The 14,442-nt window shown below is 41.5% G+C and overlaps 1 protein-coding gene and 1 long non-coding RNA gene across 3 annotated transcripts in view; one reads left to right on the top strand and one right to left on the bottom strand.

The window, feature by feature from the left end:
* Positions 1–14,442, bottom strand: part of LOC116431261 (uncharacterized) — a 481,036-nt gene that overhangs the window by 88,044 nt on the left and 378,550 nt on the right. The window lies entirely within an intron of this gene.
* On the top strand, positions 11,927–13,106 carry LOC143174861 (uncharacterized). The gene is made up of 3 exons (XR_012999321.1): positions 11,927–12,005; positions 12,232–12,373; positions 13,078–13,106. It is a non-coding gene; the product is annotated as an uncharacterized LOC143174861 (long non-coding RNA).

Here is a 14,442-nt window from a genome sequence, read left to right on the forward strand (position 1 = left end):
ATATACAGTTGAAAATTAATTTCCTTATTGATAATTTCAATACTTTCAAAAATTATAAGAATTCCACTGTCAGATGAGAAAAAAATGCGAATTACAGCGCCGGCGTGACAATGTTACGTATTTTGTTGCGACGCGACGACCCGTGTGTGGAGGGCCTAAGAGAGAGCGAAATTCAAAGGAGCTCGATCGGAACCAGTGAAACGAGTACGTCTATGGTCGGACGGCATACGGTGCTTCCTATCGCGATATGCAATACGTGAACTTGTCAAATATATCATTCCGCTCGATGTGTCCGCGGGAGAGAGAGATCGTTACTCGAAACTTTATTCAATTCGCCCGTCTTCCGGCCGGCGCCTCCGGCGCCGCATAAGCAAACGCCGTAAGGAAAAGGGAAAAAACAATCGGTCCGTTCCGTTTCCCCGTGTATCGAATTACCAACACGGCGCAGCGGGGTCGCTCGACGCGGCAGCTACATTCTTCACCCGCCGCTGCACCTGCAGCCTTCAACAGGTACGCCGCTCTCTCCTCGTCCTCCCTCTAACAGTGACGTGCCTCGGCGCTTTCTCGCGCGTAAACAATCGCCCGATCGAGCGAAAGGGAGACGCGACCAGCCCGATCCAGTGAAATATGGGAATAGGAAGAAACGGGCGCGGCGGACCGTTCCCGGCAGGAATTTTACTGCCGCGAGAACGAGGAACGTCTGACATTGAAATCCAGCAGACCGAGCGCACTCCGCGAGTGGAAATATTACACTATTCAACGCGTATTTGCGTTTTTGAATTTCAACGGGCGAGTTAAAGATTTCTGCGCGACGAGTGGGGATTTGAGGATTTCTCCTTTTTTTCGTGTAAGTTTGATGGGATGAACTTGAAGGGAAATGTAGATTTTAAAATTGAAATATGTTTAAATGGTGTTTTTTTTATTTAGTTGTTTTTTATGTAAGATCTTTTTATGAATTGGTGTAAAATGGTTTTACACCAATATCACAAAGTTATATTCATGATCTAATAAGAATAAAGTTATATAATCTTATTCAGGCGAGTTAATTTAAAAATTTTATGTAACTGGTAAAGCCTAAAATAATTTGAAAATTTGCTTTCTTTGTATTTATGTTTTCAAAAATGTGGGAGAACTATAAAACGTAATTATAATGCAACCAATCATTTTTAACACTGATTTATTGATAAGATGAGTGAAATTTATGAATAAATTGATTTATCTCGCTAGCTTTAGTTTAGCGACCTCTAGCAAACGATCTCAAGTATATCATTGATTATTGAAGACTTATTCTACTGATTTCAGCGTCATGCTAATGAAAATCTGTAACGCTGATTAAATTATTATCCGCTAAACAAAAAGACTACTAGGATGTTGAAGAAAATATTCTACAGTCGCTTTACTTTGTTTAAACGAACAATAACACTTGCACAACAGTAGCAATGTATAATACTTCAAATTAAAATAATTCTTTTCTAGCCTTATATCTTAATTAATTATGTCGAAATTGCACATTATTTTCTGAAACACTTAGAATAATACACAATATTAAACATTTAAAAAACCTACTGGCAACTCAGTGAGAAAACTCTTCATAACAGACTCCTATCACGACAGCGTACGCCAGTAGTTCTACCTATCATAAGTCAGGCCCTCAAAACCCAACTCTTTCGCGCTAAAAATATGCAGCACACTTAGGAACTTTTACACGACAGCTTAGACTTCGCAGGCCAGCACAAAGGTAGATGAAAATGGGCGGCACGTCCGCTGGCGCGTAACGAGTGAAAGCTGTACATAGGAGTAGCTTAACCGCGTCAGTGAAGTCGTCAAACTATTGAAGTTAATGGAACACTTTCTTATTCAGTGGTCTGTTGTTCCCCACTTTTCCGTTTTCGCAGCTGCAGCGACTATTTAATCTGGGCGGGACGGGGTTGAGAGAGAGGTGGGGGTCGTTAAAGTGGCTTCGCCGCGGTGGGCTCCGTAAATTCATAATTCATAAGCTCGCGGCCGTTTTCGCATTGAAGTCGCTTCGAGAATACGCACTGTGACGATCTCCGATAATGGCGCGGTTTAGCTTGTTCCACGGAAAACCGCTCCCTTCCTTCTACGTCACCGCGTACGACTCCCGGCCGCCGACCTCGAAGAAAGTGCGCTCGCCTGAAACGCCATTCGCCGATACGAGAAGCTTATAATAAAAATTTTACGCCCTCCATAAGGTGTCCCAAATACATCTTCCTTTGCAAAATATGACCGACTACTTGCTGGCATTAAAAGGGTTGAAATGTCAAGACCTTTTAAGGAGAGACGGAAGGTAACACTTTTTTAAGCTCCTGAGTACTATAGGCATGCATACATATCTATCCAAAGGTACCGAAGCTGAGATTTCTTCAGCTTTTTAATGAAACAGTCTTTCATCAGGTTTCCGACGAATTTACAGACTCTCGACTTATCGGATAAAGGTTATTATGTTTACAGAATTCTCATGAAAGTCTTCGAAAATGAATAAAATTCGTTTTCGCGGCAGTTCTCTTCGCTGAGTTGTACCATGGCAGAGTAAGGTAGTCACCGAAAAGGTTAATTTAATTCATTCAAAGAAGTTGGATCGTTGATACATTTATAAAGACTGTCGAAGGTGACATATTTTCAATTTAATTGAAAGAGTTTTGTTTCTTTGCCGATCTTGTCCCGATTCCCGCCAACATTTCTTTCTATCGCCAGACGCGTTGCAATATCACAGTCACGATCGACTCGAGGTCGATTCTCAAAAATCTAATTGACAATAAAAGCGTAAAACGCGGCTGAACATTGTTCATCCGCTCTGCCCGTTCGATCAAGAAGTCGACATCGAATCGCTCTACTACCGATCGTTGAGAGCAAACGGTGGTGCTCTCGTAAAAATATTAACCGGGTCTCGACAACAGCGTATCGCCATGTGTGTGCGTCCAATCGGAGGCACGCATAATTCCACAGAACACGACGATTAAAAAATACTAAAACCGAACAAAAAACGGACATTTCTGTAAATCCGAAACGATCGAGTGCGACGCACTCGTCAAGCTACAGTGCAGCGCTCGCGAAGCAGCCGGTGTCGTTTAATAATTTCGTAAAATGCGATCGCGAGCCGCCGATTCCGTCGATCCCGGCCATTTAGATATTCAAATTCATCCAGCCGGATTATGCAAAGCACGGAATGGCTGAAAAACTGATTCGATTGCTCGGCGCCGGCAAACGAAAATATATCCCTTCGATGCGCTAGCGATTGGCTAACTCTCCCTCTCTCTTTCAGTCGGCTTCCTTCTCTTCCACTCTCGTCGCGCTCGATTCCCGGTTCATCCAGCACCGTCGCATTTCGATTCCGTACCGCTTTCCCTATTCTTTTTGCCGGTTACCGTTAAATGCTTTAATTACAGCGCAATTACGGCCGCGTTTCATTCGGTTAACGGGGATGGATGGCAGCTAGCAAACCGCGGGCGTCGTTAATCTGTTTCGCAATCAAGCGAATCGACATCGCTAATTCGCGCGACGTTGTGTCTTCATTAGGGCGTGCTGACGGCGTGAAAAATCAAAAACGAAAAGCGACGAAAACAAGAAACAGAAGCGTGACCGGGACAATGCAGCTTGCGAAGTATGCATCCCTGGTAACTCGGTTACGGGTACAATCGACGCGCAGCCTCGCAATGCCGCGGAAGACGCGTGACGTTTCGTTCGCCGGAGTTTTTTCATCTTGAACCTTGCCTTGTTTTGTATCGCCGCTTTCAACACTCGCGGTTTCACCTTCGCCGCGGTTTCATTTAACGGGCCGAGCGATGTTCGTTAATTAATAGCGCAGCGATAATTGGCCACAAAATGACGAGCGAGCGGTAATCGAGCAACCCGACGACACGAGGATTAAGGTCGAGTTGTCGCAATTATCCCCGCGTTCCGAGGAGCCGCGAAAACCGCCGCGGATTCTTTCTCCCGCGGATTTTTCCCTGGTCGCGCCGCGCCTCGTTACTCCGCCACTATTCTCGAATTAATTCCGCGGAATTTACGACAATACGGTTCGCCGGTTCCCGAATTAACGCGGGGAACGTTCGTTGGCTGCGTTCCGTATTTCCTGTTCGCGTATTGCGCATAATTGCGATAATGAAGATTTTCTGGTTGAAAGCTGCCCGGTTTTAATCGATGCGCTGGAATTAATCTTCGCTGAATGAGAAAGATCGAGCCACTCCTCGATTATTGAATGATTTCATTGCGCCCGGGTGAAATTGAAGTTGAAACATCTTTGTCGGGCGCTCGTGAATTCGCTGTGGATTTCATATGTTTCCAGTTAAGCTATAATATGCTTTTGAAAGCAAAAATTTCAATAAAATATTCGTATTGCGTTATGGACTTTTTGCACTTTGGAGTATTTGTGGGACTCTACATTTGAAAGTATATATAGCTGATCGAAAAAGAAGGAAACACAAACAATATTATTTATAGTAAAATAAGAGAAGATCAGGTGCTCCTGCATAACAATAAACGATCAATGTTTCCATACTGAAAATAATTCTCGTCTCACCAGATTCCATAGAATATTTTATAAAGCATAGAATAATAATAATCAGAAATTGATGAATTTCTCCCGATTCAAAGCAAAATAAATTTCCCACATCAGTGGCGCACAAAAAATTAATGAATAAATTACATCGATCCATTGGCAAATTCAAATTTCCCTTAAACAGCTAATCTATCAAAGCAAACGAGGAAGGGGTCGCTACCGTGAAACCATGAAAAATGAAAGAAGAACGGCTAGCAAACAGATGCGAGGGAATTCCATCGGTTAACCATAGCGTTTCGCATCGACTGCGACGAGGTAACGCCGGCCCAGTTCCTCGATGAAACGTACGCCAGGGCGCGTCCCTATAAATTTATACGTGGCGCGGCCGAGCCGTTAATTTCCCGGCTCGTAAACTACCGCAACCAGCCGGCAGTGGCGTGTTAGCGTTGCACCGGGGACTTCTTAAAACGAGTACCGCGGCTGGCAGGCCAGGGTGGGGCCACGGCCAGTCTTCCCAGCCCTTTCACTCCCTGGAAAACGTCGGCTCGAGTTTTCAAGGACGTTGAACACGCCCGCCCGTAGAAGTACCCGGGCAGCACGAGGATGAATGTTTTCGGGAGCAGCAGATCTCTTGGGGTACACATCCGGGATATGCAACACGGCCACGCACGACGATTAATATTAATCCAGTCTGAGGGGGCAGGGAGAAAAGGGTAACATTAATATCAATGTAGAAGATACCGAGGCCTGGCAGAGCTGCGGCGGCAGCGGCCAGAAAATCGCCGCGAGGCAAGAAGGCCGCGAGAGGGCCGCCTCCTGATAAACGTGAAAATGGTAATTTCAGTTCCGTGTACTTGCAAATAACGCCAATCTGCCGTGTTTAACTTGCCCGTCGGTCGTTCGGAAAAAGAGGAAGCGTTGCGGGAACACCTTTCTTGCTGCACGGAATACGCTCTATTCGGTGAATAGATTATTATACTTGGATCGTAAAGGGAACAACGGGAGATGATCCTCGTCGGATCTTTTGGGAATTCTCAGAACAAAAAACGGGAGGTGTTGGGAAATCTTGATGCATTCCATAAATTATTTTGTTTGTGGGTTGCGCCTTTGTATTCTTGAGGGACCAAGTGAATATGAAATTGGGGATTCTATGTTTATACTGGATGAACTTCGTAACGTGATCATCTTAGATTTTGGTACTCTTGATCAACTATACTTTTTGTAATATTTTTCTGAATGACTTTAGTTTTTCTTGTAATTACACCTATAATATGATCACATCTTTCGACTTCGACGAAGCAAAAGAATATTTTTCTTTTAGTTGTTTGCTTACAATAGGTTGGATCCAGCGAAAACATAATAGCCACTAGGTTTAAAGCTTATCGAGTAAAATCATAATGCCCCATCTCAAATTTGCAATTTATTCGAAACCCGTTATGCCTTGCCCACTTACCGTGGCTACAGAATTAATCATAACAATACCGGGTACCGTGATCTATTATCAACAAAGCAGCAAGCAAAGTAGCTTGGCAACATCCCCTCTATAGAATCTTAAGCGAGTGTCCTTTCATTAGCGTTCACTTTCCACACCGAACAATTCGCCGCTCCTAAAGCTGAACACAATATAATAGATTCCGTCTAAAGTACCCCGTAGACTATGAATTGATCCTGCAAGCGGCGCATTTCAGGAGAACACGGAACATCAGCGTTTCCCGGCTCCGGCTTGTTTAAAACTGTTTCTGAGGCTTAACCATTAGTATCATGATTTCTAAATTTCTATTAAAAATTCTAGTAAAAATTTCTATCGATGTATTTCCACTCATATATTACCGTAAAGATAATTAAAATATCTGTAGTGTAATAATTTCTTATTTAAATGGAAAAGTTTGAGAGTAATATCGGTGTTATACCATGCAGAAAAATGTATTATAGGGTAAGTTGAAGAGAGATGGCCCACTTTTTTAAAAAGGAACTGTTGCACAAATATATCATAAATATTATTGATATCTAACAGAAAATAAAGTATATATGTATAAAAATAAATAAAGTATATATTACGTGTCTAAGGGGAATAGTTAAATAGGTTTTTGTACAAGATTCAGTATACTACTAAAAAAAATTGAAAATATTTGACAATTTTAATGAGATTAGGTATTCTCAACCGCAGAATCATAATACCCGAAATTACTTTCCTAAAGCTTTACATTCTTAAGGTTAGAAAGTGCTGATACGACGCAATCAAAAATATATTAATGTTGGAGGAGAATATTTTGATAAACAATAAAACCATTAGTTTAAACTTATTTGTGACTTTTCTCACATTTTCTCGAAACATTTGCAGCAACCCTCGTAGTAGGAAATATGATAGAGGAAGAAAAAAATATATAAATTTATCAAAAAAATCTCTCAGAAATTTTAAACATAGGAGCGTTCATTGTACTCTGGAAATCGAACGATACCTTATTGCACAATGTAACATGAGTGTAACATACATAAATCATATTAAAAAACACCTCGACTAGATAAAATTATAAAGTTTTATATTTCCTCATATACTATACTATATACGTACCGTCACAAATTTTTGAAAAGGCAAAACAAAATAACTAAAAACCAAAAAGGAACAGTTATCCGTTGCGTTCAGTAATTTTAACGAAATTACATATTGCATTCAGAAAAGAGACACAATGCATTAGTGACTTTATATTTACATGTTTTCAGTAGTAAACAACTTGTAGAAAATAACGACAATAAATTAATTACTTATATTTCACATAAGAATCAGTCGATGGCGTTATCGACTCTTCCTATATACATTACAAGAGCGTTAGACGATGATACGATGAACCATAAACCCTTCGTCCAGGATTTTCGTATTTGTGTCGCCGGTGTAAGTTCTTTTCAACTGTCACTGCTCTGCCGTCTGAAACGATTGCTTGCTGACGAAGTATTTTTCCTAGGGCGAACCTCTCATTAATTTCGCAGCATTATTAATTTCGCGAGTTGCTCGGGGCGCCGGTGAAATTCTGGGTTGTCAAGGTAAGGAGCGTTTCCGCGCGATTCCTACGAAGAGGCGCAGTCACCAACTCCGCGGAGCTTGTTTTGTTTTCATTAGCCGGAGCTGTTTACTCGCGCGACAAGCTCGAGACAGGTCGTTAGATCCGCTCGATACACGCGGTGAGCTGCTTGCACACCTCGAAAGACGCCGCGCCGCGCCGAGACGCTCGGGGAATTCGATGAAAAATGGTGGACCGGTATATACGACGCCAAAGTGCGTATCGGAACTCGCGAGCCGCTCAATCCCTACGCCCGAGCGAACCGTTATCGGCCGATCTCGACCCGAGGCGAGAATCTGTTGCAAAGGTAATCTGAAAAATTACGATTTTATTCATGAGCTCCATCGTCGAGTCGATCTACACTGTGAGAAAAGAAAAGCTCCAGCCCCGAATGTATCGCGACGATTCAATCGCCGGGCTCCTATTCTTCGGGCTGAAATTTCACGAGAGCAAACGGGACCCCTTTCCGGCTGACGGACGATTTATTACGCTCCTGGAGACCGGCGTCGATGATTCGTTTGATCCGCGGCACCCCCGTTCTCTATGCCACCCGCGTTGATCTGATTTTCCGTTTAAGGGATTGGTTGAAGGAAATCGATTCGGATGAAGAAATTTGCGTAGTTGATTTTAGACGTTAGGTATTATAAATTTATTGGAATCTGTTACTTCTTATTCGTACTTCCTGTTGCGTGGGTTGCTGCAAATGTTTCGGGAACCCGCTGTCATTCAGTTTGTTATTTTCGTAAAGTTTCATATTTTTAAGTTTAGAAAATGCTGATGCAAGACAATGGAGAATGTATTATTGTTGGAGGAGAATATTTTGAACAACTTTCCTGAAATTTATGCTGCAACCCACGTAGTAGTATAATAAAGGTTTTCTTGAAGTATTTTCGTGGTTGCACGCTACGAAAGTTGGTTTAGTGAAATAAATTTACTGTTCTGTAGAAAGTCAGTACTTCTATGAAATTTACTATTGTAGTGTTTGACGTGCAGATGATGGAAACATTTTGAATTATTTTTTAAGGTTAAATAATGTTGAAGTTTTGGGCAACTCCATGGAGAGGCACACAAAATATATGGCGAAGTGCCTCTAGCGTTACGACTTTAGAGAATGAGGGAGATAAAAAAATATTTTTATTCCCTCTAAGGTTTTTCTGAAAAAGCGTCAATAAAAAATTCTGGATAGTGTCTTTTTCTAGTCGCTTGAAGTAAAAAGTCAGGAATAAGAAACGCAAACATACATGCGCCTACCGAATTGCCCGTAACATAAATTTACCGTGAAACGGAGTCATAAGCTGGTAAGAAACTGTACCGTAGCAACTCTTAGGTCATCCTTGCCTTCAAACCTTCCCAGTTTCATATTTTCAAAATATATGTATACTATTAAGAGAGCGCTGTATGTGCAGTTTTTTAAATATAGAATTTCAGAAACAAATATCATAGCTTTCCCAATTAGGTTTATAAGAATAATCAATTGTTAATAATTTTCTAAGAGAAATAAAAGTTGTTTATTTATTATAAATGTAAAATCAATTTATTCAATTGAAGTGAACTGGCAATAAACAGTATTCATATTTATTAATTTAATGTTAAATCTCTACAGTACTTAAGAAGATTTACTAATTCAATGTTCTAATGCAAGAGATTAATTGATATTGCTAATTAATTAAGATTAATTCATTGCGATTAACTGAGTAATTTATTGCGAACACACCGATATTTTGTTGAATGCAAAAGCGTGAATCACGAATTATCTACGACACAATACGTTTTTTCTATTCCATAAATCGGAGCTCTAGAAAAGCAAACGATTAAATTAAATAACAGAAAAACGAATCAATCCATCGGGGTTTTCGCTGTTCCTCTATCCCCCACCCCTAATCGACCCACCAAAAGAATAGGATCACAGAGGATCGAGTTATCCCCCGGAAATGTGAAAATTCTATTTGAAATTTTATGATAGAACCGGGGCAATTTCTCATCGAGCGGGAGAGGATATAGAAAAATGAAAAAAAGTCGGCCGTTTCTATAGGAGTGCCAGCGAGCCAATAAAAACCGAGCAAGGCATTCCCTTGTTGTTTTCCACTTTCTGTCTACAGGAAGAGCCTTGGGAGAGTTCCGTCCAGAGGAGGATGGAAGGAGGGCTGGGAAAGAAACGCCTAGCCGGGCTGTGTGAATGTTTAAACAGAGCGCAGTTAGCGACCGGAGAAGTACAAATGGCTAGCGCCTTTGTCCATCGATTATTCACGCAGGGTCACGTTAAATATGTACGCTTTCATGGGGATCGTGCGGCCGGGGCTGGCTTCTTCGGTAGGGGGCGTGTTCCGGCAGTCGACTACTGTCTCCCCGTGGCTACCGCGTCTTGCGTAACCCCCGTTTGCGGAACGATAAGGGGTGACTTGCATGGGGAATCGGCGAATTAAAGAAAACGACCTTGACACCGCTGACCCAGATTGGGGTCGAGTGCATACGGGGGTTGAAGCCGCGAGTTTAAGTCCCCTTTCACGGACTTATTTGGGGTCGCGTCGCCGAAACTGCGAGAGCGCCGAGATTGAATCTTCCCGACGATTTCCTCACCGCGTTAAGCATCAATAACTCTTGTAACCTAATTTGTTTGATCCGAGCAAAGTTTGATCTTTGCATGGGGACAGAAACAAGCACGAAGAGACCCGTGATTTGTTTAGCAGTTTTCGGAGGCTTAATTGGAAAATAATTAAGAGAAGCTAATTATACATAGAAATTGTTGTTTGTGCATTCGCCAATTAAAACATGCAAATGCACAGAATTATAATGTAAATCATAGACGGTGCAGACTGTTTACAATACTGCAGCAGATTTAGCTGTTAACTCTAAAATGTATGTTTAAAGTAATTATATTGTATTATTTGGTTTTTAATTAAAAAAATATATTCATCTCCATAGTTTATAATGCGTCTTAATACAACATTGTCTTTACTTTCTGTGATTCTATTATGTGTATAATGTAATATATAAAACGAACATTTTCCAAAATGAAGGTGTGGTTTTAAACATTAATAAATTGAAACAAGGAATCCTTAAAGTGACCAATGCCAAATGATTAGCGATCTAATGAAAATCTTAAGTTTCCCATCAATTGATGTGACTTAGCTACTAAATTCTTGGTAAATAAACTAACAAAAATAAACATATACGATGCATTTATCTTAAATGTTAATCAAACACCAACCGTCGACTGAGAACTTTTAACAATAATTGTCATCTTTTAATACAAATATCTTTCCACGCGCAATTGATAATCTACAAGAATATTAACCTTACCAATCCTTGCAATTCGAACCTAATTACAACTAAAAAGCAGAAGATCACCCCGCAATTACTCCGTACAAGCTAGCATATCCATCAACAACTCACCTTACCTAAACCCACGCAACGTAATCATACCTGCCAGTGCCAAATTCCACCGTTTGCAGCACTTATAAAGCGTCAAAACTCGTTCACACGCGAACGGTCAGGAAAATCGAGTTTATTTTCAGAATTAATACAATAACTAATCCGGTAGATAATCTATCTATACCGCGGCAATCCGGCCACGTTACACGCAATGGTCTCCGGGGCGGGTTCCCGTGGTTGGGCAACATGCAGAGAGCTAAAACAAAAAATGGGACGGCGGGTACGCACGGAACGGCGGCTCGTGACGATCGTCTAAACGGCGTTTCCCGCACGAAATCCGCCCTTAAATCGCGCGCGTGACTTTATCCGGGCTCGCGGCCCGCTCCAGACGGAGCCCTTGGGTGCTTTGTCGGGCGCGAAAGACGACGCAACCGGCTGCCCCTCCGTGCCATCCGCCGGCCACAAATCTTCCTGATTTCACGTACGTGTGCTAGGGCTGTCCGTGGGACGCGTGTCACCAATGGAAAGCCTTCGGGCCGATTGTCGCTCGCGGATGCCCGAGATGCGCCCCTTAACGAGTCCCTCTTAACTGCGCGACAGGGATTACGTGAAATATTGCGCGCGCTTCTTCCGTTGCATAACTCACCCCGGGCGTTACGCGCCCCCGGAGATATGTCTGTGTCTCCGGATTTACGATAACGAATATCATCGTTGCCTCCAAGTTACGAAATTTCCGTGGGGCTCAGTACCGGGCGTGTTCTCCCTAACGACAGCCGCGCCGCGATTAGTTAATTTCCGTCACGCGTCGGGATATTTTGTTTCGCGCACTTGGCTGACTGATCCCCGCCGTCACGGGAAAATATTTGGCGCGCTAACGACTTCACAGATTTAGATTTAGATTCCCCGATCTGCTCGCTCGCGCCGCTTGACAAGGATTACTGTAATTTACGCGGATGGTTTCGCTGAATACGGGAGAATGATTGAAGCCGCGGCCCTGGATTTAGCGGATCGATGGATGATCTTCGGGTCGCGTGTGATTTAATTGCGCGGAGTACGAAGTGAGGGTCTTGATTAATAAAAAGCAGCATTTGTTGCTGGATGGAAATATGTACAGTGCTGCTCTCATGTACGGAGTCACTCCACTAAACTAACACACTACAACACGAGGACACTTACAATGCTCGGATCGCCTCGGTTTAGAGAATTTTGTTTTCTATCTTTATGTCTCACTTCCGTCCTTTAACCAACCGTCCTTCCGACCAATAACATCAACTGTTGTTCTAGAGCTATTGACACGAGTAGCCTGAGTGATGGAGTCCCCTTGTCTCTGTGACGCTTTGGCTTGTAGGATTGACTCAGGCCGTGAGAGCTACACTGTAGTTTCTATCGATGTGTGTGTGAAAGTAATAAGCTTTTTAACGAAATGGTAAAAGATTTTGACAATTTAAATGTTTCAGTAAAGATATACAACACATTTCCTCTATGTAATATCTATACAATGAACATTGGGTAATTGTAACACTTATCAGGGCTCAAATCTTGCAATTATGAAGGGATAGAATCGATTCTACAACAAGAAACGAAAATTTTAGTATGGCGGACAGAGAAAAGGACAACATAAGTGAAGGAAGAAGAACTACTGAGAATCGAAGTGTTTGGCAATATTTAAGGCCTGCGATGAACTTCAGAACTTTAACTCAAATGAAACTTTCACCGTCATGTTTGTTCTGTTTCTCTGATTAAAATGATACCAAATATGATAGAAATATACAAAACGGATATACAAAACGATTGCGAATAAAAAAGAAAGAGACGTTGAAATCGTCGAGCTCAACAGTAAGAGGGTCACGTTACACAAGTCAACCTCGGCTGGTCGTCGGGCGGTATAGTGTGTTAAAAGAACCTACTGGGGATGCAGTGGGGATGGGGACGTTGCAATTATCCAATGTTCACTGTACCTGCTATATTTTTTACACAAAAAAAATAGCTTCCATTAATTTTACTTTCGCTTCACCAATCCCTGATGGAAGTAATCAGCCGGTTTCGCGCGTAACCAAACAAAAAGAGAAGAAAAGAACCCCGGTAATAAGTCGGTGTAATACTCTCAAAGAAATCTGCTTACGCTTCCAGGTTTCATATCCTCTCGACCTCAATATCGCTGGGGCCACGTAATTCATCAGGCGCATGAACTATGCATGTAAATTTCGACGGAATCGCCGCGTTACGAAGTCTGTCTAATACTCCGCGCACGAGAAACGAGGGAACTTCGAGCGTTAGGCTTATGAGTAAAGCAACTATGGCGCGGGAAAATACGGGAATACAAACGTGTTTAACGCGCGACGAAAAGGGCTCCACTCACGTAACGTCGTAGTCCAGTGGTTATTAACACGTTCGCGGACGGCTACTGCATATGCAGAATTTTCGCTGTGCTGTGATAGATTACCACTGCATATGCAGTACATTGTACTAGCTGCAATTCTCCCAATGGAAAAATAAGAATTATGAGATAGCACTGATAGTGCAGTATTTCTTTTTTCATATTAGTACTCTTTTGATGTTTACATGTAAGATGTATCAAAAGGCTTTTGTTTGATTTCACATGAAAAATATTGAAATTCAGTTCATGAAGACTGCTCATCGGCGTACTACACAAGTTCAGACCATTTTCAAATGTATTAAGCTTTTGTTTGCCACGGACCCCTTTAAATAATTTTTCTGTGTCGCGGTCTCTCAATATTTAAGTCGAACAATGTACATCAAGTATCGTCCGACCACTGTATTACTGTATATCTAGGTTGAACATTCGTATCTGATTGGTCAAATTCTACCTCATCTTCGATTCTAGTTTGCTGTTTGTCAATACGGTTACAATTAACTGATCAAAACTAAAAAGTGTCTATATGTGTATACACGAATGTACATGATATTCAAAAACTATGTAACATAAATTAAATGGTAAGTGCACAATAGACATTGCGCTTTGACACTAGAACTGCCGAGTGAAAGAAAACTGTAACAATAGATTACTTTTAATTTCTTTAGACATTCATTGTAGTATTCAAGTGCAACTATTAATTTTCGAAATCATTTCGAATAGTCAATGCTTCGAAGGTATCAATAATTGCGTAAGAAAAAAACCGAAATCAATCATTTTTACTGGTACGATAGTTCTAATGTTAATCGCTTACTTATCCCTATCGCAGACTGCCAAAAAGAACTTTACAGCCCCCAATTGTTTCAAATTACAAGTTGACTTACTATATGTAATGACGAATGCTCTGCTTTTTATACACTAAAAGTAACAAACAAGATTTCCAATTATCATCTCCAAGTTTTGTGCCCTTGATTCCACATTGATTGCATCACTTCTTAAAATAATTATCTACCATTATAACGTATACAAAGAATTGCCAATTTTTTCCTTTTAAAATTATTGATCGGTCACAAGCTAGCTCGTGTTTGCATTTGCATCAACTACTTCAATTTTTGTAACTC

Source organism: Nomia melanderi, chromosome 9 (assembly GCF_051020985.1).
Source record: "Nomia melanderi isolate GNS246 chromosome 9, iyNomMela1, whole genome shotgun sequence".
NCBI lineage: Eukaryota > Metazoa > Arthropoda > Insecta > Hymenoptera > Halictidae > Nomia > Nomia melanderi.